Source organism: Bombina bombina, chromosome 2 (assembly GCF_027579735.1).
Source record: "Bombina bombina isolate aBomBom1 chromosome 2, aBomBom1.pri, whole genome shotgun sequence".
Taxonomy (NCBI): Eukaryota; Metazoa; Chordata; class Amphibia; order Anura; family Bombinatoridae; genus Bombina; species Bombina bombina.
In genome coordinates this window covers 1,245,362,353-1,245,382,774 of record NC_069500.1, presented here as the reverse complement: position 1 = coordinate 1,245,382,774, position 20,422 = coordinate 1,245,362,353, and the positions used below count along the sequence as shown (strand labels likewise).

Genomic DNA, 20,422 nt, shown 5'->3' with positions numbered 1-20,422 from the left:
TGTGAACCCATTCAATAATAATAACAATATTCCATTAGGAATGAATTATATTTAAATAATATACTACATCTATTTATCATCTATCTAATTGTATATGTGTATGTGTGTGTGTATATATATATATATATATATATATATATATATATATATATATATATATATATATATATATATATATATATATATATATATATATATATATGCAAACAACAAATGTTGTGCAAAAGAGATTTTCAGGGACATTTCCAGGGACAAAAAAAATCCAGGGACATACAACAAAATCCAGGGACTGTCCCTGGAAATCAGGGACTGTTGGCAACTATGCATTTGAATGACAGATATTAGTTCTTTAGTTGCAATAAAAAACGTCACGAAACATAACTAGTGATTTGCGTCCTCCCAAGCGCAAGGAGGCGCTCATTATATTTGTATTGTTGTAGAAGCACAGCAAAATTCCGAGTGTTTTATATAGTATTGGACTGTTTTTGTTTTTATCACGTGATATGCTCGCGTTTCCACTGCTAAACCGAAGGACCGATGTAATTGTTTTTGGTGAGTGTTTTTATTGTAGTAATGGTTGAGGGAAGAATGTGTAAGCGAGCTAAGGCCCTGGTAACGCGCATTGTAACAGTAGCTTTATGAGAGCAAATACTGGTAAAGTGCATGGTGTTAGGGGCGTTTTATTGTAATGCTTTTCACGCGTGACACCGTAACCCATTGCATCATCTTTGCCGTAAAAACGCTGCAACTAAACTCAGCTGTTTTACAGTCAGTATGGAGAACTTGCTTCTGTACCATTACCCGTACTCATTAACATTTGGCAGTCAAAAAGTCATTTTTTTAAATCTGGTTCAGCATGATTTCTATTTGTAGTGAGGGTGTATATGGGATCTGAACGTATGTTCTTTGAGGCTTCAATACGTAAGTTAGAAGATGATGATTAATTTACTGTTTTACATTTTTTCGATGGTGCATGTTGCAAATTTTGTAAAATATTTCATAGTGTGCATTTGCATATCTGACAAATGTCACAGAAATATAAGCTAAAATTATTCCTTTTTTTTCTTCTTATTTGCATTATGAGCCTTACCATCTGAATATTTTTTAGTAACACTTAGTTACAATTATTTATAATGTAAAATTGTATTGTTACCAAGTACAGTCATACTTTTTTTTAATATTATGTATCTATTGCTTTTAGTGTTTTATTAGATATTAAAAAGTGGCCCATATTTATTATTTTCATAAATAGTCTATTTTGCCTTTTGTAAAAAAAAATCTGAATTTAGAAAATATGGCAATCATTAATATAAAATACAATGGGTTTTAAATATTTAAATGACCTTATCAACATTTTATTGTTTTTAAATCAGCAAGTGTTCCATATGATAAATGTAAACTTGTTGCAGTTTTCTGAGCTTGCAAGTGAACTCTTAGAGAAAGTCCCTCAAGAACACCCAACACTATTAACCCTAACCAAACCCCTCCCAAGCTCATAGAACCATAAAGAAAACCCTAGAGACAACATGACCATAAATAGAAGCCTCAACTTAAAATAATTATTACAGCAGCCCCCTTCCCAGCTAAAAAGACATATTTGAAATCCCTGAAGAAAAACAAAAAACTTTTAAAATAAAGCTACTCCTCCCACCATAGACATCTTCCCATAACGAAAATCGCCCTGCTATGGATATGTTGACATTCATACAATGTATTTGCAAAAATGTTTTACAGTGCTAGCACTATTGACAGCCTATCACAGCGAGTATCGCAAGCAAACTTTTGGTTAACCCCTTAATGACAAGGACATTTTTTCAATTTATTTCCCTAAAAGGGACAGTCAACACCAGAATTGTTGTTGTTTTAAAAGATAGATAATCCCTTAATTACCAATTCCCCAGTTTTGCATAACCAACACAGTTATAATTATTCACGTCTTACCTCTGTAATTACCTTGTATCTAAGCCTCAGCAGACTACCCCCTTATTTCAGTTCTTTTGACAGACTTGCATTTTAGCCAATCAGAGCTGTCTCCATGGTAAATTCATGTGCATGAGCTCAATGTTATCTATATGAAACATGTGAACTAATGCCCTCTAGTGGTGAAAAACTAACAAAATGCATTTAGATTAGAGGCGGCCTTCAAGGTCTAAGAAATTTGCATATGAACCTCCTAGGTTTAGCTTTCAACTAAGAATACCAACAGAACAAAGCAAAATTGGTGACAAAAGTAAATTGGAAAGTTGTTTAAAATTACATGCCCTATTTGAAACATGAAAGTTTTTTTTTTTTTTGGACTTGACTGTCCCTTTAAGGACCAGGGCTGTTTTTACATTTCTGCTGTGTTTGAGTTTAGCTGTAATTTTGCTTTTTATTCATTTACTGTACCCACACATATTATAGACCGTTGTTCTCGCCATTAAATGGACTTTCTAAAGATATCATTATTTTCATCATATCTTATAATTTACTATAATTTTTTTTATAAAATATGAGGGAAAAAATGGGGGGAAAAACACACCTTTTCTAACTTTGACCCCCAAAATCTGTTACACCTACAACCACCAAAAAACACCCATGCTAAATAGTTTCTAAATTTTGTCCTGAGTTTAGAAATACCCAATGTTTACATGTTGTTTGCTTTTTTTTGCAAGTTATAGGGCAATAAATACAAGTAGCACTTTGCTATTTCCAAACCATTCCCCCCCAAAAAATAGCAATAGTTACATTGGAACACCGTTATCTGTGAGGAATTGCAGCTCAAATATTAGCCAATATTATTGTGAGATGTTGATCCCAATCTTATTAGAAGCTATGTAAGTATATTTGACAGACAGAAGCATATACAAATATGCCATGAAAGAGTTGACTTAAGTGGTTGGATGTACACCGATACTTTTTGTTGTCTTGTAATTGTTTTGGTCACTTCGGTAGCACTCCCACAATATGTGTGCTAAGATCAAACAGTCCTTTTGTGGTGTGCTTAACCAAAAAACCCTTTGTTGAATCCCTGAATATCCCTTGACATGTATATATTTTTTTTTTAGTAGACAACCCAAAGTATTGATCTAGGCCCATTTTGCTATATTTCATGCCACCATTTTACCGCCAAATGCAATCAAATAAAACAAATCTTTCACTTTTTCACAATTTTAGGTTTCTCACTGAAATTATTTACAAACAGTTTGTGCAATAATGGCACAAATGGTTGTAAATGCTTCTCTGGGATCCCCTTTTTTCAGAAATAGCAGCCTTATATGGCTTTGGCATTGCTTTCTGGTAATTAGAAGGCCGCTAAATGCCTCTACGCACCACACTTGTATTATGCCCAGCAGTTAAGGGGTTAATTAGGGAGCTTGTAGGGTTAATTTTAACTTTAGTGTAGAGATCAGCCTCCCACCTGATCTCTCCCTGACCCCTCTCAAACAGCTCTCTTCCCTCCCCCATCCCACAATTGTCACTGCCATCTTAAGTACTGGCAGAAAGTCTTTCTTAAAAATGTGCTTATTTTTATTTTTGTACCCCATTTTTCCGTAGTGTAGCTGCCCCCTCAATATCCTCCCCCTCCCAGATCGATTTTAAATCATTTCCCCCTCCCTCACCCTCTCCCTTAGGCAGTACTTGGGGCTGCCAGACTGGTGATCGGTCGCGTGCGCGTGCCCCCCCCTCGCGTGCGTGCTCCCGCCCCCCTTCCTGGCACAGCAACCGGAACTAGTCCAGCGATGGGCCGCCCACCCGCCTCCCTGCAGCTGCTCCCACCCACTAACGAATGGCACCATCGCTGTGCGATGCAGAGAGGGCCACAGAGTGGCCCTCTCTGCATCGACAACTCTGCATATTTTTTTCTGCAGGGCCCCACTCGTGGGGCATGTAGAAATAGCACATTCTCACTCTTTTGAGCGAGATTGCGGCAGAGAGAAGCCCAGGACTACAGCAACGTACAGGGTACGTCGCTGGTCCTTAAGGGCATAACGACCAGCGTCGTACAGGGTACGACGCTGGTCATTAAAGGGAGTCAACTCAAAAAATTTATTGTTTAATCCCTTAAGGACCGACGACATACAGGGTGCGTCCTACAAAAAAATGTCCTTAACGACCAAGGATGTACTCTGTATGTCGTTGGTTCCTTGCTTTCAGCTGCTTTCCTGTTATTGCAGTGATGCCTCGATATTGAGGCATCTTGCAATAACAGGTTTTAGCCATCCAATGCAGAGAGAGCCACTCTGGCCCTCTCTGCATCGGACATCGATGGCCGTGATCGTTGGTGGGTGGGAGACGGGTGGGCGGCCATCGATGTTAGGAAGCAGTAAGAGGGGGGCGGGATCGCGGACGGGGTCACCGGGGGCATGCACGGACGCGCGTGCATGGGGGCGGCGGGTGGGCCTGTGCCTGGGGGCGGGACAGGGTGGGAACACTACACTATGAGACATTTTTCTAAGATAAAGTGGGAGAGAGGAGGGGAGGGAATTTTGATCTAAGGGATCTGGGAGGGGGGTTGGTTTTTGAGGGGGAAAGCTACACTACAGAAAAACATGGGGAAAAAAAGCCAAAAAATAACAATTTTAATGTAAACTGGGTACTGGCAGATAGCTGCCAGTATCCAAGATGGCGCACAATAAGGTAGAGGGGGAGGGTTAGAGAGCTGTTTGGTGGGGGGGGGGGGGGAATAGGGGGGTTGGGGGCTAAGGGGGGGATCCTATACAGCAGAAGATGTGTTTTTTTTTTTTGTTTTGTTTTTTTTTGTTTGTTTTTTTAAAACACAAAAAAACCCCACTTTATTTAGTACTGGCAGACTTTCTGCCAGTACTTAAGATGACGGGGACATTTGTGGGGTGGCGGAAGGAAGAGGGCTGTTTGGGAGGATCAGGGGGTAGGATCTCTCAGGTGGGAGGCTGATCTCTACACTAAAGCTAAAATTAACCCTATAAGCTCCCTAATTAACCCCTTCACTGCTGGGCATAATACAAGTGTGGTGTGCAGCAGAATTTAGCGGCCTTCTAATTACCAAAAAGCAATGCCAAATCCATATATGTCTGCTATTTCTGAACAAAGGGGGTCCCAGAGAAGCATTTACAACCATTTGTGCCATAATTGCACAAGCTGTTTGTAAATCATTTCAGTGAGAAACCTAAAGTTTGTGACAAAATTTGTGAAAAAGTGAACGATTTTTTTTTATTTGATCACATTTGGCTGTGAAATGGTGGCATGAAATGTACCAAAATGGGCCTAGATCAATAATTTGGGATGTCTTCTAAAAAAATATATATACATGTCAAGGGATATTCAGGGATTCCAGTGTCCCAATGTAACTAGCGCTAATTTTGGAAAAAAAAAAAAATGGTTTGGAAATAGTAAAGTGCTACTTGTATTTATTGCCCTATAATTTGCAAAGAACATGTAAACATTGTGTATTTCTAAACTCATGACAAAGTTTAGAAACTATTTAGCATGGGTGTTTTTTGGTGGTTGTAGATGGGTAACAGATTTTGGGGGTCAAAGTTAGAAAAAGTGTGTTTTTTTTTTTTTCCCAATTTTTTTTTTCTCATATATATTTTTTTTTTATAGTAAATTATAAGATATGATGAAAATAATGGTATCTTTAGAAAGTCCATTTAATGGCGAGAAAAACTGTATATAATATGTGTGGGTACAGTAAATGAGTAAGAATAAAATTACAGCTAAACACAAACACTGCAGAAATATAAAAATAGCCTTGGTCCCAAACGGACAGAAAATGGAAAAGTGCTGTGGTCCTTTAAGGGGTTAAAAAGATATATAATACCTTATTACCCATTCCCCAGTTTTTCACAGAAAACATGGTTATATTAAAACACTTTTTACCTCTGTGATTATCTTGTATCTAATCCTCTTCTGACAGCCCCCTGATCACATGACTTTTTATTTATTATCTAGCATTTTTCAGGCTCCATGTAGTCGCGGTAAACTCTGCTTTGGTAATTTTTAATCTGTGCAATAGAGGACATCCTTTTTCTTTATGTATGTTCATTGTCCTCATAAACATAGTAGGGATTGTATTAAACTACTAATAAGGTAAAATGGATTATATAAATTGCATATGTTTAGTGCTTAGGACCATTAACTAAAGTAGAATTACGGATATATAACAAAACCAATGGCACTACTAGTTGATTATTTTAGACAAGGCCTAAAGATCACCCATAAATATCAGACTATTAGTAGTCTCTAGTTTGTTTCGGGTATAGGTGCTGGTGTACAGGGAGTGCAGAATTATTAGGCAAGTTGTATTTTTGAGGATTAATTTTATTATTGAACAACAACCATGTTCTCTATGAACCCAAAAAACTCATTAATATCAAAGCTGAATAGTTTTGGAAGTAGTTTTTAGTTATAGCTATTTTAGGGGGATATCTGTGTGTGCAGGTGACTATTACTGTGCATAATTATTAGGCAACTTAACAAAAAACAAATATATACCCATTTCAATTATTTATTTTTACCAGTGAAACCAATATAACATCTCAACATTCACAAATATACATTTCTGACATTCAAAAACAAATCAGTGACCAATATAGCCACCTTTCTTTGCAAGGACACTCAAAAGCCTGCCATCCATGGATTCTGTCAGTGTTTTGATCTGTTCACCATCAACATTGCGTGCAGCAGCAACCACAGCCTCCCAGACACTGTTCAGAGAGGTGTACTGTTTTCCCTCCTTGTAAATCTCACATTTGATGATGGACCACAGGTTCTCAATGGGGTTCAGATCAGGTGAACAAGGAGGCCATGTCATTAGATTTTCTTCTTTTATACCCTTTCTTGCCAGCCACGCTGTGGAGTACTTGGACGCGTGTGATGGAGCATTGTCCTGCATGAAAATCATGTTTTTCTTGAAGGATGCAGACTTCTTCCTGTACCACTGCTTGAAGAAGGTGTCTTCCAGAAACTGGCAGTAGGACTGGGAGTTGAGCTTGACTCCATCCTCAACCCGAAAAGGCCCCACAAGCTCATCTTTGATGATACCAGCCCAAACCAGTACTCCACCTTGCTGGCGTCTGAGTCGGACTGGAGCTCTCTGCCCTTTACCAATCCAGCCACGGGCCCATCCATCTGGCCCATCAAGACTCACTCTCATTTCATCAGTCCATAAAACCTTAGAAAAATCAGTCTTGAGATATTTCTTGGCCCAGTCTTGACGTTTCAGCTTGTGTGTCTTGTTCAGTGGTGGTCGTCTTTCAGCCTTTCTTACCTTGGCCATGTCTCTGAGTATTGCACACCTTGTGCTTTTGGGCACTCCAGTGATGTTGCAGCTCTGAAATATGGCCAAACTGGTGGCAAGTGGCATCTTGGCAGCTGCACGCTTGACTTTTCTCAGTTCATGGGCAGTTATTTTGCGCCTTGGTTTTTCCACACGCTTCTTGCGACCCTGTTGACTATTTTGAATGAAACGCTTGATCGATGATCACGCTTCAGAAGCTTTGCAATTTTAAGAGTGCTGCATCCCTCTGCAAGATATCTCACTATTTTTGACTTTTCTGAGCCTGTCAAGTCCTTCTTTTGACCCATTTTGCCAAAGGAAAGGAAGTTGCCTAATAATTATGCACACCTGATATAGGGTGTTGATGTCATTAGACCACACCCCTTCTCATTACAGAGATGCACATCACCTAATATGCTTAATTGGTAGTAGGCTTTCGAGCCTATACAGCTTGGAGTAAGACAACATGCATAAAGAGGATGATGTGGTCAAAATACTAATTTGCCTAATAATTCTGCACTCCCTGTATTGATAATCACTTTATTTACAACTTGTAGCAAGAAGAGACTTGCTCACAAAAGAATACACACTATAGCACTCAGGACTTGTACATATTAATTGCAGTATATACTTAACCCCTTAACGATACGCGTCGTACAGGGTACGTCTTGCACAAACTGGTCTTTAAAGACCAGCGACGTACCCTGTACGACGTTGGGGTTGAAAGCGGCTGGAAGCGATCCTGATCGTTTCCAGCCACTTTCCGATTATTGTAGTGATGCCTCGATATCGAGGCATCACTGCAATAACATTTTTCCCCATCCGATGCAGAGAGAGCCAGAGAGGGCGGGGATCGATGGCTTACCGGTGGGCGGGATCGTGGGCGGGATTGCTGGGGGGGCGCGCACAGGGGAGGCGGGCGGGCGCGTGCACGGGGAGGGAGCGGGTGGGAACCATTACACTATGGAACAGTGGTTTCTATTTAGAGGGAGAGAGGGGGGATAAATATGTTAATCAAAGGGATCTGGGAGGGGGTGGGGGTTTAGTCTTGGGGGGGAAGCTACACTACAGAAAAGTGGGGAAAAAATAAAAAATATACATTTTTTTTGTAAACTGGGTACTGGCAGACAGCTGCCAGTACCCAAGATGGCTCCCAATAATGTAGAGGGGGAGGGTTAGAGAGCTGTTTGGGGGGGGATCAGGGAGGTTTGGGGCTAAGAGGGATCCTACACAGCAGCATATGTAAATATGCTCCGAAAAAAAAAAAAAGAAGATACCTTTTATTTTAGTACTGGCAGACTTTCTGCCAGTACTTAAGATGGCGGGGACAATTGTGGGGTGGGGGAGGGAAGAGAGCTGTTTGGGAGGGATCAGTGGGTCTGATGTGTCAGGTGGGAGGCTGATCTCTACACTAAAGCTAAAATTAACCCTGCAAGCTCCCTACAAGATCCTTAATTAACCCCTTCACTGCTAGCCATAATACACGTGTGATGTGCATTTAGCAGCCTTCTAATTACCAAAAAGCATTGCCAAAGCCATATATGTCTGCTATTTCTGAACAAAGGGGATACCAGAGAAGCATTTACAACCATTTGTGCCATAATTGCACAAGCTGTTTGTAAATAATTCCAGTGAGAAACCTAAAATTGCGAAAAAAATTAAGTTTTTTTTAAATTTGATCGCATTTGGCGGTGAAATGGTGGCATTAAATTTACCAAAATGGGCCTAGATCAATACTTTGGGTTGTCTACTACACTACACTAAAGCTAAAATTAACTCTACAAGCTCCCTACATGCTCCCTAATTAACCCCTTCACTGCTGGGCATAAAACACGTGTGGCGCGCAGTGGCATTTAGCAGCCTTCTAATTACCAAAAAGCAACGCCAAAGCCATATAAGTCTGCTATTTCTGAACAAAGGGGATCCCAGAGAAGCACTTACAACCATTTATGCCATAATTGCACAAGTGGTTTGTAAATAATTTCTGTGAGAAACCTAAAGTTTGTGAAAAAGTGAACGATTTTTTGTATTTGATCGCATTTGGCGGTGAAATGGTGGCATGAAATATACCAAAATGGGCCTAGATCAATACTTTGGGATGTCTTCTAACAAAAAAATATATACATGTCAAGGGATATTTAGGTATTCCCGACAGATATCAGGGTTCCAATGTAACTAGCGCTCATTTTGAAAAAAAGTGGTTTTGAAATAGCAAAGTGCTACTTGTACTTATTGCCTTATAACTTGCAAAAAAAGCAAAGAACATGTAAACAAACTAAATTTAATATTCCATAAATGTTTTCCAATATTAAGATAATAGATATATTTTGTAATATTATATTTAGCACTTTTAGTAAAAGAATAACAATGTAGTGCGTGACTTAAGGTGAAAGGTAAATAGAATATAAATCAGTTTGTCTCTCTCACCCTAGCTACTGGATATAATTCACTGTCACTTATGTACCCTAAAGTCCCAGTTATCTAATAGATTGACTGGCAGACACGCTACTCAGTATTTGCACATGTTTCGCCGGGTCACGGCGAAACATGTCAGGAATGATAGGGAAATGGTGAGGAGTCCTAGGAGCTCCTGTGTTTTTAGGCAAGCCTTAAGCTGCATATAAATTACTGTAGTCGATACTGTTGTTAATATAGTTACAGGTGGTCTGTTTCCACCAGTTCAATCATGTATTTTTACAGCCTCCAGAATTAAGTAGAGAGCAAGTACCGTTGCCAGCTGCAATCGAAGTATTTAGCACTCGCAAGCATATTATATTTTCAATTGCAGACTGACCAGCTACTCTCTTAAAACGAGTCTTGCACTGTTCTGACCGAGTGCATGAGAAGTGAAATTAATCTAGTTACTGATTGTATTCTCACTTAACGCTGTTATGACACCACAATCTCTCTGACCGCAATTCTGTAAAAGCCGGTCAGGCAATAACTATCAAATGTATGTTATTAAATATTCTGCCGATTTTGTAGGTTTGAATAGAGAGAAACACTAGCCGTACTTATAAGCTTAACATAACGCTAGATGTATAGAAAGTGAGGAGGGGTGTTAACACTGATAAGTCTATTTGGTAGCGAATCCAGCAAACGGACCAATCATTCCCCACGCTCTCTACACTTAGTAAGAGGAGCAGCGTGAATACTGACAAATATATGTCTAAACCAATTGAATAAAGGATCAGCTACACCCCGAACACCTAATATGCAGCGTTTCTCTACAGAGTTTAAGTTAATACAACACAACTAATAATTGAAACTGTATGAAACTTCTTCCTACAACACTACGAATACCTAGTAGACATTGTGAGTTGCAAGAGATAGGAATATATGAAGCACAGTGAAATTTAGAAACACGCCTCAAACTTATAGAGAGCGTGATAACAGTGCAAATACTGAGTAGCGTGTCTGCCAGTCAATCTATTAGATAACTGGGACTTTAGGGTACATAAGTGACAGTGAATTATATCCAGTAGCTAGGGTGAGAGAGACAAACTGATTTATATTCTATTTACCTTTCACCTTAAGTCACGCACTACATTGTTATTCTTTTACTAAAAGTGCGAAATATAATATTACAAAATATATCTATTATCTTAATATTGGAAAACATTTATGGAATATTAAATTTAGTTTGTTTATTATATCAATTCAGCTAGTTTTACAGACATGAATTGACGCTAGCAATTACTAATATGATGTCTATATAAGTAACTTAAAATTACTAACTTGATTCCCATTAACATCAAATTACGGTGGGTTAAATAATAAGAGACCATTAAGTTGTTAATGGACAACCCAAACAAGGTCTGTACAACAGTCACTAGATGAGCTACTATTTCTAGCATAATTGGAAAGTTCAAAATATTCTGGGAATAGGTGGAGCTGAACCACAAAATACTCAACTCATATGTATCCACTACCCTTTGCAGCTTAATAACATATATTATTAAAAGTTATATTTTAATTTTAGATTCACTAGCATATGTCAATATCTTGTATCCATGTTAAGTATATACTGCAATTAATATGTACAAGTCCTGAGTGCTATAGTGTGTATTCTTTTGTGAGCAAGTCTCTTCTTGCTACAAGTTGTAAATAAAGTAGAATTACATCAACAAGTGCATAAAAAGACAATGCAGTAGCACTTGCTCTTAATTTTAAATGAGCAGATTTTTTTTGCTGACAAATGTAAAAATGTTTTTCAATTTGTCACTCCCCTGTATCATGTGATGGCAATCAGCCAATCACTGTCTCAAATACATGTGAAATCTTGCACATGCTCAGTAGTATCTGATGCCTCCAAAGTGTGCATATAAAGACACTGCACAAATTTGATAATGGAAGTAAATTGTAAAGTCTCTTAAAGTGATTGTCAATCGTAGCATTTGTGAAATGCTAGGATTGACCTTTGGAACAAATAAAGGGGACTTTCATTCATGAAGTATAAAATACTTCATGCTGAAAGCTCCTTTATTTGTTTCAAGCGTTCGCTGCACTGAGCTGCTCAGGCAGCCCATGGCAGAACGCTGTTTTGCTGAGAGATGACATTTCCACTTCTTAGCAAATAGGTGTGCGGGAAATACGGCGTCAAGCTTCCTTTTACATACAAATTCTTTTTTATATTATCTCTGTCTGTATACCAAGGCCCAATATTATCAAAATTAACATTTTATTACTTATTTTTCATATCTCCCCTGGCAGTGTAATTTCTTCTGCTGGTTACGTTTACTCATCTTTTCTTTAGCCTGTACTTAAAGGGACAGTATACACTCATTTTCATATAACTGCCTGTAATAGACACTACTATAAAGAATAAGATGCACAGATACTGATATAAAAATCCAGTATAAAACTGTCTAAAAACTTACTGTCAGTTTAGCTCTGTTGAAAAGGTAGCTGGAAAGCCCACTGCAAGTGGGAAATATCAGACACTTTCCCCTCCCCCTTCTTTTGCATATGAAAAGACCCTTTACACAAACAGGAGCAAGCTGGAGAAGGTAGCTGAGGGTATTCACATAAAACTTTGGGGCTTGGCTAGGAGTCTGAAAATCAGAGCAATGTTATTTAAAAATAAGCAAAACTATACATTTAAAAAAAAAAAAAAAACTTGATAGGCTATATAAATAGATCATCTACAAAACATTTATGCAAAGAAAAAATGAGTGTATAATGGCCCTTTAAAGGGACATGAAACACAATTTTTTCTTTCTTTCATGATTCAGATAGAGAATACAATTTTAAACATCTTTCTAATTTACTTCTTCTATCTAATTTGTTTAATTCCTTTGGTATCATTTGTTGAAGGAGCAGCAATGCACTAATGGTTTTCTAACTGAACACATTGGTAAACCAATCACAATCAAAATATATATATATATATATATATATATATATATATATATATATATATATATATATATATATATATATATATATATATATATATATATATATACACACATACACACAGCCACCAATCAACAGCTACAACAGCTAGATCCTAGGTTTCTGCTGCTTCTGTGCTTGCCTAGATAAAACTTTCAGCAAAGGATAATGAAAAAGGAAACAAATTAAATGATAGAAGTAAATTGGAAAGTTGTTTAAAATTGTGTTCTCTATCTGAATCGTGAATTGCATAATTGTTTTGCAGATGATCCATTTATATAGCCTATCTTGGGGTGTTTTTGTACAAATGTATTGTTTTTCTTATTTTTAAATAACATTGTGCTAATTTTCAGACTCCTAACCAAGCCCCAAAGATTGCTTTTATTTGTATAATGGGTCTTTTCATATGCAGGCGAAGGGGTGGTCTGCTCTCAGCCCTTTTCAGTGGGTGTTCCAGCTTAACCTCATCAACAGCACTAAATTGGGAGCTTCTAAGTAAGTTTTTAAAAGTTTTTTTTTTTTTTTTTTTTTTTTACTGGATTTTTGTATCAGTATCTGTGCATATTATTGGTGTATACTGTCCCTTTTAAAGGAACACTAAAGTCAAAATTAAACTTTCATGATTCAGATATAGAGAACGTAATTTTAAACAACTTTTCCAATTCACTTGTGTTATCAAAATGTGCATAATCTTTTTATATGCACACTTATTGCTGCACCAACTCCTACTGAGCATGATGCAGAAGGGCGGAAAATTAAACTAACTTTGAAATATGTCAGAATAAAAGATACTACTAGTTTGAAATGCAGACTAAGTGCTATTGTATTGTTGTTATGCATGTGTTTAGTGTGTAATTCTACTGTATTTACTGTTCCTTTAAAGGGACAGTCAACACAATAATTTTTGTTGTTTAACCCCTTAATGACCGCAGCACTTTTCCATTTTCTGTCCGTTTGGGACCAAGGCTATTTTTACATTTCTGCGGTGTTTGTGTTTAGCTGTAATTTTCCTCTTACTCATTTACTGTACCCACACATATTATATACCGTTTTTCTCGCCATTAAATGGACTTTCTAAAGATACCATTATTTTCATCATATCTTATAATTTACTATAAAAATTTTTATAAAATATGAGGAAAAAATTGAAAAAAACACACTTTTTTAACTTTGACCCTCAAAATCTCCTACACTTCAACAACTACCAAAAAACTCCCATGCTAAATAGTTTCTAAATTTTGTCCTGAGTTTAGAAATACTCAATGTTTACATGTTCTTTGCTTTTTTTTGCAAGTTATAGGGCAATAAGTACAAGTAGCACTTTGCTATTTCCAAAAAATTTAAAAAAAAAATTAGCGATAGTTACATTGGAACACTGATATCTGTCAGGAATCCCTGATTAACCCTTCACATATATATATTTTTTAAAAGAACACAACCTAAGGTATTAAACATGGGGTATTTTGACTCTTTCCATGCAACTATTTTACCACCAATCTATGCCAAAGTTTGAAAAAAAAAAAAAAAAAGTGGTGATTTTTTGACAAAATAGCAATTCAAGAATACATTTACTGAGAACGCTAAGGGTTACTGCCAAATAACACCCCAATATGTCTTCAGCAGCATCTCCTGAGTACAGTGATACCACCCATGTATAGGTCTGTTGGGTTCTCTGGGGGCTAAAAGGCCTTATTTTTAGGGGGGCGCATTCCAGTTTTTTAATTTGGAATTTTCACATCTGTCGTCATGCACCCATGTCCTATTTGGGACATTTCTGAAGCCGGACAATGCAAATTACCCCCATCAAACCATATATTTTTAAAAAGTAGACACCCTAGGGTATTTCAAATGCTGGTATTTTAACACTTTGCATGCACTAATTCAACCACCAGTCTTTGTCAAACTTTTGGGTAGTCATTTTGGTGTGTTATTTTTCACACGCATTGTACTTTAGGCATGGATTCTCAGTTCCTGTTATATGTTACTGACCAAAAACACCTCAATATGTGTTCAACAACAACTTCTGAGTACAGTGATACCCCCCATGTATAGGTGTGTCGGGTTCTCTGGGGGCTAAAAGGCCTTAATTTTAGGGGGCGCATTCCAGTTTTTCAACTTGGAATTTTCATATCTGTCATCATGCACCCATGTCCTATTTGGGACATTTCTGAAGCCGGCCAATGTAAATTACCCCCATCAAACCATATATTTTTGAAAAGTAGACACCCTAGGGTATTTCAAATGCTGGTATTTTAACACTTTCCATGCACTAATTCAACCACTAGTCTTTGTCAAACTTTTAGGTAGTCATTTTTTTTGCATTATTTTTCACACACATTGTACTTTAGGCATATATTCTCAGTCCCTGTTATGTGTTACTGCCAAAAAAAACCTCAATATGTATTCAACAACATCTCCTGAGTACAGTGATACCCCCCATGTATAGGTGTGTCGGGTTCTCTGGGGGCTAAAAGGCCTTAATTTTAGGGGGGGCATTCCAGTTTTTCAACTTGGAATTTTCACATCTGTCATCATGCACCCATGTCCTATTTGGGACATTTCTGAAGCCGGCCAATGTAAATTACCCCATCAAACCATATATTTTTGAAAAGTAGACACCCTAGGGTATTTCAAATGCTGGTATTTTAACACTTTCCATGCACTAATTCAACCACTAGTCTTTGTCAAACTTTTAGGTAGTCATTTTTTTGCATTATTTTTCACACACATTGTACTTTAGGCATATATTCTCAGTCCCTGTTATGTGTTACTGCCAAAAAAAACCTCAATATGTATTCAACAACATCTCCTGAGTACAGTGATACCCCCCATGTATAGGTGTGTCGGGTTCTCTGGGGGCTAAAAGGCCTTAATTTTAGGGGGCGCATTCCAGTTTTTCAACTTGGAATTTTCACATCTGTCATCATGCACCCATGTCCTATTTGGGACATTTCTGAAGCCGGCCAATGTAAATTACCCCCATCAAACCATATATTTTTGAAAAGTAGACACCCTAGGGTATTTCAAATGCTGGTATTTTAACACTTTCCATGCACTATTTCAACCACTAGTCTTTGTCAAACTTTTGGGTAGTCATTTTTTTTGTGTTATTTTTCACACACGTTGTACTTTAGGCATATATTCTCAGTCCCTGTTATGTGTTACTGCCAAAAAAAACCTCAATATGTATTCAACAACATCTCCTGAGTACAGTGATACCACCCATGTATAGGTGTGTTGGGTTCTCTGGGGGCTAAAAGGCCTTATTTTTAGGGGGCGCATTCCAGTTTTTCAACTTGGAATTTTCACATCCCATGCACCCATGTCCTATGTAGGACATTTCTGAAGCCGGCCAATGTAATTTACCCCCATCAAACCATATATTTTTGAAAAGTAGACACCCTAGGGTATTTCAAATGCTGGTATTTTAACACTTTCCATGCACTAATTCTTTGTCAAACTATTAGGCAGTCATTTTTTGTGTGTTATTTTTCACACACATTGTACTTTAGACATGAATTCTCAGCTCCTGTTATGTGTTACTGCCAAAGAAGACCCCAATATGTGTTCACCAACATCTCCTGAGTACAGTGATACCACCTATGCATAAGTTTCTTGGCTTGTTCGGGGGGGTGTAATGCCAAATGTCCAACATGCGTTTGTGATTTTTTTTTCACATTTTACATATTTTCTTTGCCTATTGTCTTTTTGGGGGTATTTTAACATACCCCAATTTATTTGTTTCCATGAATGTGCATATTTTTGAAATGTTGACACCCCAAGGTATTGTATATGGTGTGCTTTGATGCATTTGAAGTAACTGTTTTAGCTAAAAAAATTGGAGAAAGTGTATGGTGGCATTTTTTCAATTTTCATTTTTACACACACATTGCTTTTTGACTATGATTTAGGAGAGACTGTTGTAAGTTAGTGCAAAAAAATACTTCAGGTTGTTTTCTGCTAGGCACCCTGAGTACACCTATGCCCCCCATGCATAGGTTTGCCAGGATTTTGGGAAGGTTATGTTACAATTTTATGACTTGTGATTTTAGTTATTAAGTGAGAGTATTTCTTCTGATAGGCCTATCTTTAGTTTGGGGCCTATTGTAAACCCCACTTTTATTTATTGCCATGAATGTGCATATTTTTGAAATGTTGACACCCCAAGGTATTGTATATGGTGTGCTTTGATGCATTTGAAGTAACTGTTTTAGCTAAAAAAATTGGAGAAAGTGTATGGTGGCATTTTTTCAATTTTCATTTTTACACACACATTGCTTTTTGACTATGATTTAGGAGAGACTGTTGTAATTTAGTGCAAAAAAATACTACAGGTTGTTTTCTGCTAGGCACCCTGAGTACACCTATGTCCCCATGCATAGGTTTGACAGGGGTTTTTTGTAAAAAAAAAAAAAAGAACAGCCCCATTTTAGAAAAAAAAATATATTAGTGAAATGTAAAAATCTGGCACATTAAAAGTAAAAAAATAACAAAAAATTTAACAGTAAACATAACAAAAAAAAATAACAGCAAATTTATTTATTTTTTAAAAATTGACCATTGTATGGTACCGCTTGAAGCAGTCCCCAATGCAGAGTCCAGGCTGTCCAGGGCAATCAGGACAGTGATATACAGTGTCCCTTCTCTGCCCCCTCTTGGTACAGACTCTGCATTTTTTTTGTGGTCTCTGCTTTGCGACAGTAGGGGGGATTTTAAAAATAAAATGAGTAGCCCCAACTCTGCTCTCTCCCATCACCGCCCGGGGAGCAGGTGCATCATGGTACAAAATCCCCGAAATGATCTGGAGCTGAAATTGTAAAAAAGTCAGTTTCATTCCGGGGTTTGCTTTTTTGAACAACAAAAAAGCGTTGTGGGTTGCAATCTGCATTAGGTAAATTGCAACCTTTTTGTACCAGGCCCTTGTCTTCCGCATAATTAGGTAGGGCTGCAGCAGCTGATCTGCCAGATCAACCCCACCCATATGTCTGTTATAAGACTTGATGCACACTGGCTTCCTTATGATCTCAGCTCTTCCACGTACAGAGACCGCCACCGTCCTCTCTGTGTGGATGGTGGTAAGAAGGTATACATCCTTCTTGTCTCTGTACTTCAGTGCCAACAGCTCCTCTTGGCGCAGAGCAGAGGTCTCCCCCCTTCGTAGCCGGGTGCGTACAAGTTGTCCTGGGAAACCTTTGCGGTTCTTTTTAATAGTACCGCAAGCTACTGTATCAAAGCAATACAGTAGCTTGAACAAAAGGACACTTGTATAAAAATTGTCTAAGTACAAGTGATACCCTTTGTTCATTAGGGGTAATATCAGGTCCCAGACAATCTTGCCAGTGGTTCCCATATGTTCTGGGCAACCTGGAGGGTCAAGGTGGCTATCCTTTCCCTCATACACCCGGAAGGCCTGAGTATACCCAGTCTCGCTCTCACAGAGCTTATACACCTTTACCCCATACCTGGAGCGCTTGGAAGGAATATACTGCTTGAATCCCAGCCTTCCCTTATACTTCATCAGGGATTCATCAACGCATATATTCCTTCCAGGTGTATAAGCCTCTGCAAACCTGGCAGAAAAGTGGGTAATCAGGGGGCGGATTTTATACAGCCTGTCAAATTGGGGATGCTCCCTAGGGGGGCACAGGCTGTTGTCGCTGAAGTGCATGAAATGAAGAATCATTTCATATCTCTGCCTCGACATACTCTGGGAGAAAATGGGGGGTAGAGCAGATGGGGCTACTGCTCCAGTAGGAGCGAACGGAGGGTTTCTTTATGATGCCCATCAGCATAGTCAATGCCCAGAATTTTTTAAATTCTGGCACATTGATGGGGGCCCATTGCTGCTTTGCCAAATATGTTTCAGGCTTTGCAGCACGGTACTGATGGGCATATAAATTAGTTTGGGCGACAATGTTCCCCAATACATCATCACCCAGAAACACCTACAGAAACTGTTGGGGGCTAAAACCTGCCACATCTATATTTATGCCAGCATTTGCTGTGAAGGGTGGGATATCTGGCCTCTGGAGATGAGGCGTTACCCACTCTTCAGCGGCAATGGCAGCAACACGCCTCCTTCTAGCAGGGGGGCTGGCAGGGGGGCTAGCAGGGGGGCTGGCAGGGGGGCTAGCAGCCACAGATACATCACTATCAGTTGAGACTGCATCTAATGATGTATCTGAGCATATGGCAGGGTCAAAATTGGGGTCTGAGTCAGACATAGAGGCATCTGACTCTGACGCAAGGATGGCATACGCCTCCTCAACACTATATCTTTTCTGTGACATTTTTGTATCTGTCACAGAAAACCAAAATTAATTAATTAACTAAATGGCCTTTGTTTGTTTTTTTAAAAAGTACAGCTATGCTAATGCCAGTGATTTATAGCAATCACTAGCAAGCTAGGGGTTAAATACTCTTTAAATTAAATTAACTAAATGGCCTTTGGGTTTTTTTAAAAAAAAGTACAGCTATGCTAATGCCAGTGATTTATAGCGATCACTGGCAAGCTAGGGGTTAAATACTTTTTAAATTAAATTAACTAAATGGCCTTTGGGTTTTTAAAAAAAAAAGTACAGCTATGCTAATGCCAGTGATTTATAGCGATCACTGGCAAGCTAGGGGTTAAATACTCTTTAAATTAAATTAACTAAATGGCCTTTGGGTTTTTTAAAAAAAAAGTACAGCTATGCTAATGCCAGTGATTTATAGCGATCACTGGCAAGCTAGGGGTTAAATACTCTTTAAATCAAATTAAATTAGCTAAATGGCTCTGAAAGGAGCCTTTGGGTTTTTAAAAAATGACAACAACAAAAATTAACCCCTAAAAAAATGCACAGACAGCAAAAATGTACAGCTATGCTAATGCCAGTGATTTATAGCGATCACTGGCAAGCTAGGGGTTAAATACTCTTTAAATTAAATTAAATTAGCTAAATGGCTCTGAAAGGAGCCTTTGGGTTTTTAAAAAATTACAACAACAAAAATTAACCCCTAAAAAAAATTCACAGACAGCAAAAAAGTACAGCTATGCTAATGCCAGTGATGTATAGCGATCACTGGCAAGCTAGGGGTTAAATACTATTTAAATTAAATTAAATTAGCTAAATGGCTCTGAAAGGAGCGTTTAGGTTTTTAAAAAATTACAACAACAAAAATTAACCCCTAAAAAATGCACAGACAGCAAAAAAGTACAGCTATGCTAATGCCAGTGATGTATAGCGATCACTGGCAAGCTAGGGGTTAAATAGTCTTTAAATTAAATTAGCTAAATGGCTCTGAAAGAAGCCTTTGAGTTTTTAAAAAAAAAATACAACAACAAAAATTAACCCCTAAAAAAATGCACAGACAGCAAAAAAAAGTGCAGCTGTGCTACTGCCAGTGATTTATAGTGATCACTGGCAAGCTAGGGGTTAATGGCTCTGAAAAGAGCCTTTGGATTTTAAATTTTTTAACAAATAAAAGAAATAAATCTCTCTCTGCTAAAATACAGGTCTCTCTCTCTCTCCCTCCAACAAAATGGCAAGTGAGGAGAGGGAGGGAGATCCACACTGATCAGAGTCAATATTTACAAATATTGACATGATCAGACAAATGGGGAGATTTTATTATTATTATTTTTTTTTTTCTAAGAAGGCTCAGATTGGGTGACCCTAGCTTGCCCCTATGGTGAGACAGGCTAGGGACACCCCCAGATGCCCCATGATGCACCGGGCATCGCCATTTTGGAAGCCTCATGGGGGGGGGGGGGGCGCTATATGTGGGCTTTATTATTTTATATTT

At 38.1% G+C, this 20,422-nt stretch overlaps 1 protein-coding gene across 2 annotated transcripts in view; it reads left to right on the top strand.

Annotated features, from left to right (window-relative positions):
• Positions 1-439: 439 nt before the first annotated feature.
• Positions 440-20,422, top strand: part of N4BP2 (NEDD4 binding protein 2) — a 462,788-nt gene continuing 442,805 nt past the window's right edge. Inside the window, exon 1 of one of the 2 annotated variants that reach the window (XM_053704039.1) lies at positions 440-552. The gene's annotated coding sequence lies outside the window, so the exon portion shown is untranslated. Of the gene's footprint in view, positions 553-782; positions 922-20,422 lie in introns of those variants that run through there. The other variant, XM_053704038.1, reaches the window with a different exon arrangement.